The sequence below is a fragment of the Rutilus rutilus genome, assembly GCF_951802725.1.
Source record: "Rutilus rutilus genome assembly, chromosome: 1".
In the NCBI taxonomy this organism is placed as follows: Eukaryota; Metazoa; Chordata; class Actinopteri; order Cypriniformes; family Leuciscidae; genus Rutilus; species Rutilus rutilus.
In genome coordinates, this window is record NC_140209.1 from 27,305,359 (window position 1) to 27,317,675 (window position 12,317).

General features: G+C 37.1%; 1 long non-coding RNA gene across 1 annotated transcript in view; it reads right to left on the reverse strand.

Annotated features, from left to right (window-relative positions):
- LOC311306865 overlaps positions 1 to 11,606 on the reverse strand; it is a 76,008-nt gene extending 64,402 nt beyond the window's left edge. The window contains exon 1 of the long non-coding RNA XR_014630228.1: positions 11,491 to 11,606. This is a non-coding gene — a long non-coding RNA (uncharacterized lncRNA). The remainder of the gene's footprint in view (positions 1 to 11,490) is intronic.
- Between the last annotated feature and the right edge of the window lie 711 nt (positions 11,607 to 12,317).

Here is a 12,317-nt window from a genome sequence, read left to right on the forward strand (position 1 = left end):
CTCGCAATTATGTTTTAATTTTTTTTTTATTCCATGGCAGAAACAAGCTTTAAAAAAGTGTTATCCGGCAATTTCTCTCAAAAAAATCCTGTGATCAATGGCGCATAATTCATTCTGGGGTAGGCATGGCTGCGAAGGATCCATCTGTTGTATCCTTAATTTCACGGGAAAACGAAGAAGGAATAGGGATAGCTTTCGTTGCGCCGCGGTGACGCAATCGACCTTCAAATACCGCGTCCAAATTTAGAGGCTGCATCATTCGAAAGCCAACTGCATCACAGCTACTTACTAGGATGCAATTTATAGTTTATATTCATAGATGCCACCTACGTCACTACAAATAGAACGCTGCCATATTTGCGACCGACTCGCCCGGTATGGCCGCCCAAACTGCCCATTTGAATGAGAGAGAGAGACAGAGATACCTGGAGAAAATTTCTTTTTAGGCTCCTCCGATCCTTATTTTTTACCCCCAGTTTTCTTTAGTCCATTATTATCTGCCCCAGGATTGCCCCAATTGGCCTTTCATGATGTAGAAATACTTAAAGTCATAGAGCTTCATGGCGCGCGTTCATGAGAGTCGAGGCGATGTCATGAATGAATCTATGAATCTTCAGCTGTTCGGCATGAATGAATCTATCTAATCCGTCCATCAGCACAGCCAGAGACATCAGCCGAATATCATAAAAGACTGCCATATCTGTCCGAAAGAACAGATGTTCAATTACAGAGAGAAGGTTTAATACACACAAATATCGAAAGAATCTTTCGAGTCGAATCTTTTTGAATGATTCGGCTGCGATTAAAAGCTATCAAGAGGCAAGCTCACCAGTGATTATAATATAACGACTTAAATTACAGTTTGTTCGTCACATAAAGCTATCATATGAATAAATAACGCTATTAATATAACGGACGAGTCGTATTAGATCACTTTTATGATACTTTAGTGATGTTTTTTTTGTCTTTTATTATTATTATTTTTTGCGTGACAGCCCCCAGTAGGCTAACGTTACTCATTCACTTTCATTACATCGACACGAAGAGTCTCCATTAGGCTACATATTCAAAAATGTCCCTTTGTCTTCCACGGAAAGTAAACAAGGATTTGCACATGAAGGTGAGTAAATGACGGCAGAATTATCATTTTTGGAAGAACTAGTCCTTTAATATGCATTTCAAGGCTGAGATTATGCATCGTCTGCAGAGCTAACGTAAACGTTACTTACACAAAATAACATCTAAAGCGCATGTGACGAAGACAATTTATGAACTTCATAAAAATATTTATTAGATTTAGGTAGGTATTAACTAACAGACAGACAGACAGACAGACAGTTATATTCAAAACAACCCCAAATCTTACTAACTTACCATGATAAAATGCATTTAAACAGATCCAACAATAAAATGAAGACAAAACATTATCTGTCGATATCTGTCTGTATAATGTTGGCCACTGAGAGTATAATGGAAATATAATTAACCACAAACCAACATGAGACTTCAAGTCTTTTAAATAAATTATTCTCTCTTCTCTCTTATTTTGGTATAGAATAAAATACCAGTTCAGGGTTCCTCTTTCGGCTGTTGTTGCAGCCAACTGCACAACATAATTGCAGGCATTACTGAGATCGGTCGCAAAGATGGCGGCGCAAAGCTACAGTGACGTCACGTGAACCGAATGAATACTCTTTATTATTTACAGAAATGGAACAAGGTGAACATATATAGACAGTTTGTGGACCCTGTTTTGTTTTTAGACAGTTTAAAATAACTTTTTTAAAAGTCCAGTACAAACGTAACTGCACTCGTCAACGGCAGCTGTCACAGTTGCTAGGCGACAAGAACAATTCTCCATATATGACATTTAACAACAATGGCTCAGTCCGACCTTAGTGGCCTTCGAAGTGCAGAGGTGTCTCAAAACTGGACATGTTACATGTTGGTTGCGACGGTTACGCTGGCTGTCCGCTGCTGTGCGAACATCTATTTCTTTCTGTCTCGTTGCGCACAAACACACACACACACACACTCATAGGTTTTTAAAATCTCAGTCTCCCAGCAGACTCATTCACACAAGATAGCGTTGACAAAGACAAAGTTGTCAAGACAAAGTTGCCATGGCGATATGCGCGCTCAGAAATCTTCCCTATCGAGAAGAAAACAGATCAGGATAGACGGCACGCAGAGAAAATGAGCCTTTCATCAGGGCCGAAACCAAGGTTTGATTAGCTCCTGATTATTGTCCTTTTCAGTGGGCAGCAGAAGAGATGAGAAAACGACAGGTGTAATTGGGTTTGAAGCAGCGCTGTTTTTAACACACACTGCGTTTCTTTAGAGCTGGTTTGTCGTCATCGGGCCTGAAGCGGTTTAGTCTGTAAATGAAAGACGGTCGGAGGCCTGATGTATGACCCACGAGAGACATTAGATGAAAGCAGCCTGAAAAAATAATAACAATAATAATATGAACAACATTTTGTAAGCATATGAGTCACAGAGAACCTATACTAACAAATAATGTTAGATTTAATAATCAATAAAGTATACACACCAACATTTGCAGAGAAAAGACGCCGATTTGAAAAGGATTCAAAGACGAGTAAATTATCAAGTAGACAATTAGTGACGTTAGAAGTGAGTAAGCTATATTGTTTGTTTTATTTTCATATCAGTGAATATAAGCAATCAAATCCATTTAATCAGTCTTTATTCACACGCAAACTGTACAACTTTGGCTCACGCCAGGCCTTATCAATTTTATTGGTTCATTTTTACAGTTCACCGGCTCAAGGAAAAGATAGCAGGGTCAGCAATTCAATGTCAAACACGTCACATTAATTGCAATAAAAAAAGCAATACTTTGGCAGCATTTGCTTATTGTCTATGAATTATTATGCAGGCAGTTGTATGAGCTTAATTTAAGTGAGTGTTTGAATGGGATATTTGTGCATAAATAAAAACAAATAATAAATAAATAACGATGTAAAAATAATAATTATTTTACCAGATTATTCAAGAGAGTGCGAAAGAAAGAAAGAAAGAAAGAAAGAAAGCTGACGTCCTCAATTGTGACATTTTCCTAATTCTTTGAATATTTAAATTTTCAGATTAATTTATTAATGCAGTGATGCATGCAGTTTTTATGAGCTCAATTTAATTGAGAGGTGATATCTGTACGTGTAAAATATAATCAATCACACCACAGCGCTATTCAAACTAAGATTAAAATGTTGAATAAGGTTGAACAGTTACGACTCCTAAGATAAAAACTTTCTTCATACACATTTGAAATGAAAATATTGATGTTGATTAAAAAATAATAATAATAATTCATGGATATGCTGTCCTGGTTAATTACTGACTGTGATCTTTACTCATCAACAATTTTGAATGTTAGTCTTGATAACTGCCAGTGAATGTCTTAGTTTTGGATGGATGGATGGATGGATGGAACAACAGAACGATGGATGGAATGACAGAACGATGGATGGGATAGATGGATGGAATGACAGAACAACAGATGGATGGATAGATGGATGGATGGAATTAAAGAACGATGGATGGATGGAATGACGGAATGATGGATGGATGTATAGATGTATAGATGGATGGATGGAAAGAAAGAACAATAGATGGATAGATGGATGGAATGACAGAACGATGGATGGAATGACAGAACGACGGATGGATAGATGGATGGATGGATGGAATTAAAGAACGATGAATGGATGGAATGACAGAACGATGGATGGATGGATAGATGGATGGATGGAATTAAAGAACGATGAATGGATGGAATGACAAAACGATGGATGGATGGATGGATGGAATGACAGAACGATGGATGAATGGATGGAATGACAGAACGATGGATGGATGGAATGACAGAACGACAGATGGATGGAATGACAGAACGATGGATGGATGGAATGACAGAACGACAGATGGATGGAATGACAGAACGATGGATGGATGGAATGACAGAACGATGGATGGATGGAATGACAGAACGATGGATGGATGGAATGACAGAACGATGGATGGATGGAATGACAGAACGATGGATGGATGGAATGACAGAACGACAGATGGATGGAATGACAGAACGACAGATGGATGGATAGATGGATGGATGGATGGGATAGATGGATGGATGGAATGAAAGAAAGATGAATGGATAGATGGATGGAAACGACAGAACGACGGACGGATAGATGGAACGACAGATGGATAGATGGGATATATAGATAGATGGATGAATGGATAGGATAGATGGAATAAAAGAACGATGGATGGATGATTGGAAGGACAAATGATGGATGGAATGACAGAACGATGGACGGACATCTGAAAGTTAGTCTTGATAACTGCCAGTGAATGTGTTAGTTTATCTCAGCTGATGACTTTAACATGAACTCTTGTTATCTCCTAGTGTTTGTTTGCTCAGTTCACAGTTCATCATGAGATAAACCTTCATTGATTAAACAGTAAATCAAGAACAGATGTGAACATTAAAGACGTCATGAAACTGAATTCACAACAGATTTAAAGAGATATTCTGTCATCATTTTCTCAACATCACGTCGTTCCAATGCCAGATCTGAGACGTTCAATTTGAGACTTATTCAATTTAATATGCACTGATGAATTATGCACATTATACACCAGTGACTTTTCTTTTAAAATACACAAGTTTTGATTTCGCATTGATAAGTTAATTGTAGTCATGTAACTGTTGGATTTCATGACAGTGCTGTTTCATGGTCAAATCTGATCATGAAAAGGTTTTTTTTTTTCAAAACCACTGTGTTGAGACTGACGCAAGTATGTGCTCATCGACATCATTTCCCACAGATCAGTGTGAAACCTGAACACACCACAGAAACCAGTGTAGAAAACAGCAGTCATACATTAGCATGAAATGCCTCAGTTTGCTCTTATACTGTAAATGTGCTTTTCCTTTCAGAACATGCAGTGCATTCGGTGTTATCGAAAAGGACTATCAGTCCTAGCACTCTTTTCTAAATAACATTAATACACTGACCATGTGTTTCGCTCATATTAAATATACCGTTGAGCTATGATGATAAATTATCCCCTCCAAATCTCATTCAAATAAAATAATGATTGGCCTTTGTGTCAGATACAGTAGTGAGAGCAGCTGATTATAGTCTGACTTCAGTCCCACTGTAATATTTCTCAGTCATACGTCATTATCTCAATGACCTCGTTATGAGCTGCTGCAGTATAATAGCGTCTTACATTAACGGCGTCTGTTTGACATAATGGCAGAGAGATGAATGAATGCTGCAAGATGCTTTTCAGCAGAGAGAGAAACAAACTCAAGTGTGTGTCTGTTAATTGGGGCTCCATTCAGGTCATTCTGAACAGATAATTACACACAGGCTCTGGGTTTCTGTTGAAAACACAATCAATGCTCAATCAATAATTCACAAAACTACAAAGAAGTGAGCCCGAATTCAAGATTCGATGGATGGATGGATTTATGGATGGAACGATGGAACGACAGAACGTTGGATGGATGGATGGATGGAATGATAGAATAACAAATGGAAGGATGATGGGATGAATGAACATTGGATAGATGGAACAACAGAACATTGGACAGATGTTGGATGGATGGATGGGTGGATGAATGGATAGGACGACAGAACAATGGATGGATGGATGAATGGAGCGACAGAACGATGGATGGATGAATGGAGCGACAGAACGATGGTTGGATGGAATGGAATGAACAGAACAATGGATGGATGGAACCACATAATGATGGATGGTGGGATGAAACGACAGAACAATGGATGGATGTTTGGATGGATGGATGGAACGACAGAACAATGGATGGATGGTTGGATGGAATGACAGAACAATGGATGGATGGACGAATGGAGCGACAGAACGATGGGTGGATGAATGGAGCGACAGAACGATGGATGGAACCACATAATGATGGATGGTGGGATGAAACGACAGAACAATGGATGGATGTTTGGATGGATGGATGGATGGATGGATGGATGGATGGATGGATGGATGGATAGATGGAACGATGGATGGATGGATGGATGGAATGGCAGAATGATGGATGGAGCGACAGAACGATGGTTGGATGGAACGACAGAACAATGGATGGATGGAACCACATAATGATGGATGGTGGGATGGAACGACAGAACAATGGATGGATGAATGGAGCGACAGAACGATGGATGGTTGGATGGAACAACAGAACGATGGATGGATGAATGGAGCGACAGAACGATGGTTGGATGGAACAACAGAACATTGGATGGATGGAACCACATAATGATGGATGGTGAGATGGAACGACAGAACAATGGATGGATCTGGATGGAGCGACAGAAAAATGGTTGGATGGATGAATGAATGGATAGATGGAACAACAGAATGATGGATGGATGGAACGGCAGAACAATGGACGGACGATGGATGGAATGACAGAACGATGGATGAATGGTTGGATGGATGGATGGATGGATAGATGAAACGATGGATGGATGGATGGACAGGTGGAATGATGGATGGATGGATGGATAGATGGAACGATGGATGGAAGGAATGATGAAAGGATGGTTGGATAGATGGACAGATGAATCATTTCTCATGTTTATTGCCTCTTTAGATGAATCGTTTGATGTATTCCTTCCCTGTAAGTTGTAAAGTAATGCAATGTAGAGTTCACACACACACACACACACGTACACATACACACAGGTATTGTGAAATATCTGTCCGCTTGCACTTGCTGTGTTTATTTAGGGAGAGTTTTAAATAAGGAACACCACATAAGTGGTGTTTTCAGCTTTTCACTCAAACAGCTGGATTTCTCTCAGAGACTCACTGTGGGAAAACAACACACACACTCGGTCACATGATGCGGGTGTTTCCTGTGTCCTGCGGGGACTGAAACATTCATTGATCTGTTATCGGTAACGAGCTGTTAAACTGAACATGTCACAACCACAGAAATGGCCACAGCGTCTGTGTGTGAAAGTGATGTAAGCAGAGTCGAGAACACTGATTGGCCGGTTGTTCTAGAACTGTCTTCAACATTACATGTCTCAAACTGTGCTCAGATTGGTCAAAGTCTGCAATCAGAAGTCAAAAATCGCAACACAAACTCAAAGTATTCTCATCAAATTCTCCCATGATCACATGGTTTGTGCTGCAATCCCTGAATTATTGTGTCTCCAGTGCTGAGCGAAACATTCGTTGATCTGTTACTGGTTCTAACTATTAAACGAGCAGAGAAAAGACTGTGAGAGACTGTGATGTGAGGGAGTGATGTCAGCAGAACTGTGTATTCTGATTGGCTAAATGAAAATGTGAAAATAAGACAATTGTTGAAATACATCCAAAGTATATTACATCCATCTATCTATCTATCATCTATCTATCTATCTATCTATCCATCCATCCATCCATCCATCCATCCATCCATCCATCCATCCATCCATCCATCCATCCATCCATCCATCCATCCATCCATCCATCCATCCATCCATCCATCCATCCATCCATCCATCTATCTATCTATCTATCTATCTATCTATCTATCTATCTATCTATCTATCTATCTATCTATCTATCTATCCGTCTGTCCGTCCATCTATAGAGAGAGACAGAGGTCTGAAAATAAAAAGTACGTTTTGTGTTTTAATACAATGTTTGAAATTTAAACCATAAATATTATGACAGAATAAATATAAAAAATACATAATATTTAAGATTCTGCAATAGATCCTAAGGTTGTTTTATGTTTTGAATCTTTTTAGTTTTTGTCAATGTTTTTGTCATTTTTATTAGTTTTTGTAATGTCTATATATTTTTCATAATTTTAATTTCAGATTTAGTTTTAGTTATTTTAGTACAGTACACTAGTTGAAATAGAGAAATCAAAAATATATGACAGAACGATGGATGTATACAAAAATATATATTTTTAATCATTTTAATTTTCAGATTTAGTTTGAGTTATTTCAGTATAGTACACTAGTTGAAATAAAAGAAATTCAAAATATATATTTTTGTTTCAGCTAACATTTCTTACATTTTCATGGTTTTAGTTTGAGCTGACTATATTTACACTGGAATAAATAGACTTGATGTGGAGAGCAGAACAATATATTTGAGTTCACACCGAGATTTCAGACTCTGAGAATATTGTTGTAAGCTCTTGTGAACCCCTAGTGAAGACACGTTTGAGATGAGTTTTTCGAGAGGCAGAGACTAAGACAAATGTCTCCATTCGATCTCATTGTTCGCTCAAAGACATATTACGGTCATCTAGTGTGATTCTGTTGCTCGGGTGTTCTGACTGGTTCTGGCGTGAGAGACTCCAGCGTCCGGTGGATGATGGTGGAGGCAGATGGACGTCCAGGTGGAGATGGAGTACACACTGCGCTCTGACGTACCACCACACACACACACACACCGTTTGCATTCTCTGAAGCTTAAAAATGCAAAACCAGCAACATACGCTACTGCATCCCTGTGGTGTGTGTTTGTGTGTACATGAACTTTCATCCCATCAGTGAGTCAATGATGAGCAAGTGTGTGTGTGTGTGTGTGTGTGTGTGTGTGTGTGTGTGTGTGTGTGTGTGTGTGTGAGAGAGAGAGCCTTAAAGTGCTAAAGGTCTTTACCAAGGGCCTTGTCAACTAACCGCAATCCCAGACTGCTTTACTGCTACACTGTTAAAAAAAATTATATTTGAAGTTGTATATAAAACAAAGAAAATCAGTGTTACTTGATGTTTCTTTGTAATCATTTGTGAAATTTACTTGCAATTTCTAAATGAAATTTTGTGTGTGTGTATTTCTGTGTGTGTATGTATGTATGTATGTGTGTGTGTGCATGTGTGTGTGAGTATGTGTGTGTGAGTGAGTGTGTCTGTGTATGTGTGTGTGTGTGTGTGTGTGTGTGTGTGTGTGTGTGTGTGTGTGTGTGTGTGTGTGTGTGTGTGTGTGTGTGTGTGTGTGTGTGTGTGTGTGTGTGTGTGTGTGTGTGTGTGTATGCATTTTTTACACCACATTTTTTCAGTGTATTTTATTTTTAGCTAACATGGAACGTTCTCAGAACTTTAGTGAAGTAACATTACTAGAATGTTTGTTCAAAGTTATGTGGTCTTTGATAATGTTCTCAAAACGTTAGCACAAAAATATTATTTATACATCATTCATGGAATGTTTTTTTTCTGAAACGGTTTAGTTGAATGTTCGTCTAACACTTTTTAAATGTTACTACTTTGTTACTACTGATACAGCAGATTTATAAAACGGAATGTTTCTTTAATGTTCGCATAACCAATAATTATTATTATTTTTTCTCAACTGGAGACTTTAAACATTCAGAATACTTTTTTTCATTCACTCTTAGAATAAAAGGTTCAATGGGGTTCTATTTAGAACTTTAGGGTTCTCGACTCAATTTTAAAGAACCCTTCAGGTTCTATATAAAGAGAAATGTCTTAAACTATTGCATAATACTTTCATGTTAAAGGGGTTACGATAAAATATGTTTACGTGCTGCTTAATTCCTAAAATTGAATTACAATTACAAATTGAAAAACAAAATTAATTAGTGCTGGGTAACGATTAATCGCGATTAATCGCATCCAAAATAAGTTTGTTTACACACAATATATGTGTGTGTACTGTGTATAATTATTTTGTATATATAAATACACACACATGATGCATGTATACAATTGTGACCCTGGACCACAATATGTTTTTTTTTTTTTTATTGAGATTTATACATCACCATTGATGTATGGTTTGTTAGGACAATATTTGGTCGAGATACAACTATTTGAAAATCTGGAATCTGAGGGTGCAAAAAATCTAAACATTGAGAAAATCGCCTTTAAAGTTGTCCATTTCTGTTGGTGATTGTGCTGCAACCACTCACAAAAATACATTTTTTATATATTTAAGGTATGAAATTTACTAAATATCTTCATGGAACATGATCTTTACTTAATATCCTAATGATTTTTGGCATAAAAGAAAAATCGATAATTTTGACCCATACAATGTATTGTTGGGTATTGCCACATATATACCCGTGCGACTTATGACGTTTTGTGGTCCAGGGTCACATTTAAGAAATATTTGTATGTATATACTGTATATTTATACATAATTTATATTATATATATAAATATATATATATATATATATATATATATATATATATATATATATATATATAAATTCTTAACTATACATTCGTGTGTGTTTATTTATATATACAAAATAATTATACACAGTACACACACATATATTATGTAAACACAAACTTTTATTTTGGATGCGATTAATTGCGATTATTCGTACTAATTCAAACTTAAAGGGGTCATCAGATGCCCATTTTCTACATGTTGGTATGATTCTTTAGGGTCTTCGTGTAAAGTAACATGCTTGTTAAAATTCCTCAATGGTTGTGTAAAACAATACCCTTTTTACCTCCTCAAAAACAGCTCTGTTCACAGGGACCCGTTTTGGTGCATGTCTCTTTAAATGATAATGAGCAACTGCTCACCCCACCCCTCTCTTCCATGGGGCATGTTGACAAGACACATAAAGTGCTGCCATGGCAACCTGCTGGCAGAAAGTATACAAATGGCTGAGGGCGGAAATATGCTAATATGGGAAATATGCTAATACGGGTCCGTCAGTGGTTGTGGGCGGAGCATGAGCAATTTGACATCATATTACTCAGAAAATCCAAACGGCTTGATTATTGAGAGTGTTTAGGCTTTTTGAGGTAAAAAAAAAGAAAAAAAAAGGAGTAAATGGATTTTTTTCATTGTATGGTGATTGTGTCCACACACTGCAAAGACACATTTATATGCAAACACCATATAAAAGTGACTTTCGCATCCGATGACCCCTTTAAAGGTTCTAAATATGATGCGCCTGTCAGAACCCTTTAAGCTTCTATATAGAACCTTTTCTTCTAAGAGTGTAACGTGATGAGAATGTTCTTAGAACACGTTTGTTAGCTGAGGAGTGATGTGTCTAAAAATGATACTGTTCTGCTTCAGCTCTATGGAAATATCCTCGCTGCTTTTCCCTGCCAATAACACGAAGGCTGACACAACCGTGAGCGTATGTGTGCTTCCTTTAGATATTTCTGTCTATAGCAGCGATGTTCCTCAGATCCCACGCCACCCCCTCCCACAGAACGACAGCGAGGAAGAGGAAGAGGAAGGGTTGTAGTTGTAGATGTGGAGGCTGTTGAGCAGAAGTTGCGAGTGTGTGGGTGGAGGTGAGATCGAACACGACGAGCTGCTCTTTTTGTTATTTACAAAAGAAACACACGATCACACACACAGAGGATTGACAGAACCGTCTGTGTTTTCACTGCGCAGACAGACAGACTGTATAAGAACTTGTTCATGGATGACGGGAATATTGAACTCAAATATTTACTCTACTCACCCTCATGTCGCTTGAAACCTGTATGACTGACTTTCTTCTGTCGAGGACAACGGGAGGCGTTTTGCTGAATGTCCGAGCTGCTCTTTTCCATACAATGGAAGTGAATGGGGACTGGGCCTGTCAGGCTCTAAAAAAGATAATAAAAAGGCATAATATCAGCTGTGAAACATTAACCGAATAACTTTTTCATTTAGTTTACTTTTCACAACCGATCTAGTGCAGGTTTGGATGTCAAACCCCAAAATATATAAGACTATATTTTATATCACTGTTAAAAAAAAAAAAAGTTGCTGGCTTAAATTTTTAAGTACAATAAACTTGGATGTTTAAGTAATTTCAACTTAAAGTTGAGTTCTTGTATAACTTATAAAAAGTTGAAAATTGCTTAACTTAATTGGATAAGTTATATCTTATCAGCTATAGCTTAGCATAACTTATTGATCATTTACATTTTTTTACAGTGTAATTAATATTTTATATAATTGAGTATAAAAACTCAGTTTAAGTGCGATGTTATAAAGACAACAAAAATGAACTAATTGTTTCCAAAATTAAATAACTTTTTATATTGTCATTATATTCAATTAAACGGCTAAAATGTTGACTATGTTATTATGTTAAATGTTATTATGTTAACCCTTTTCACAAATAATAAAAAAAAAGAAAATAATTGCAATTAATCTTATGATTTCTGGCCCGTCTTTTATCTTGTCATTGTATTAAATGACATTGAATTAGAGCAAATAGCCAAAGTATTATATGAAAATATTTACAATTTATTTAAAGGACTATGCATCTAATATTATCACTTTTTTTCAACAAATAAA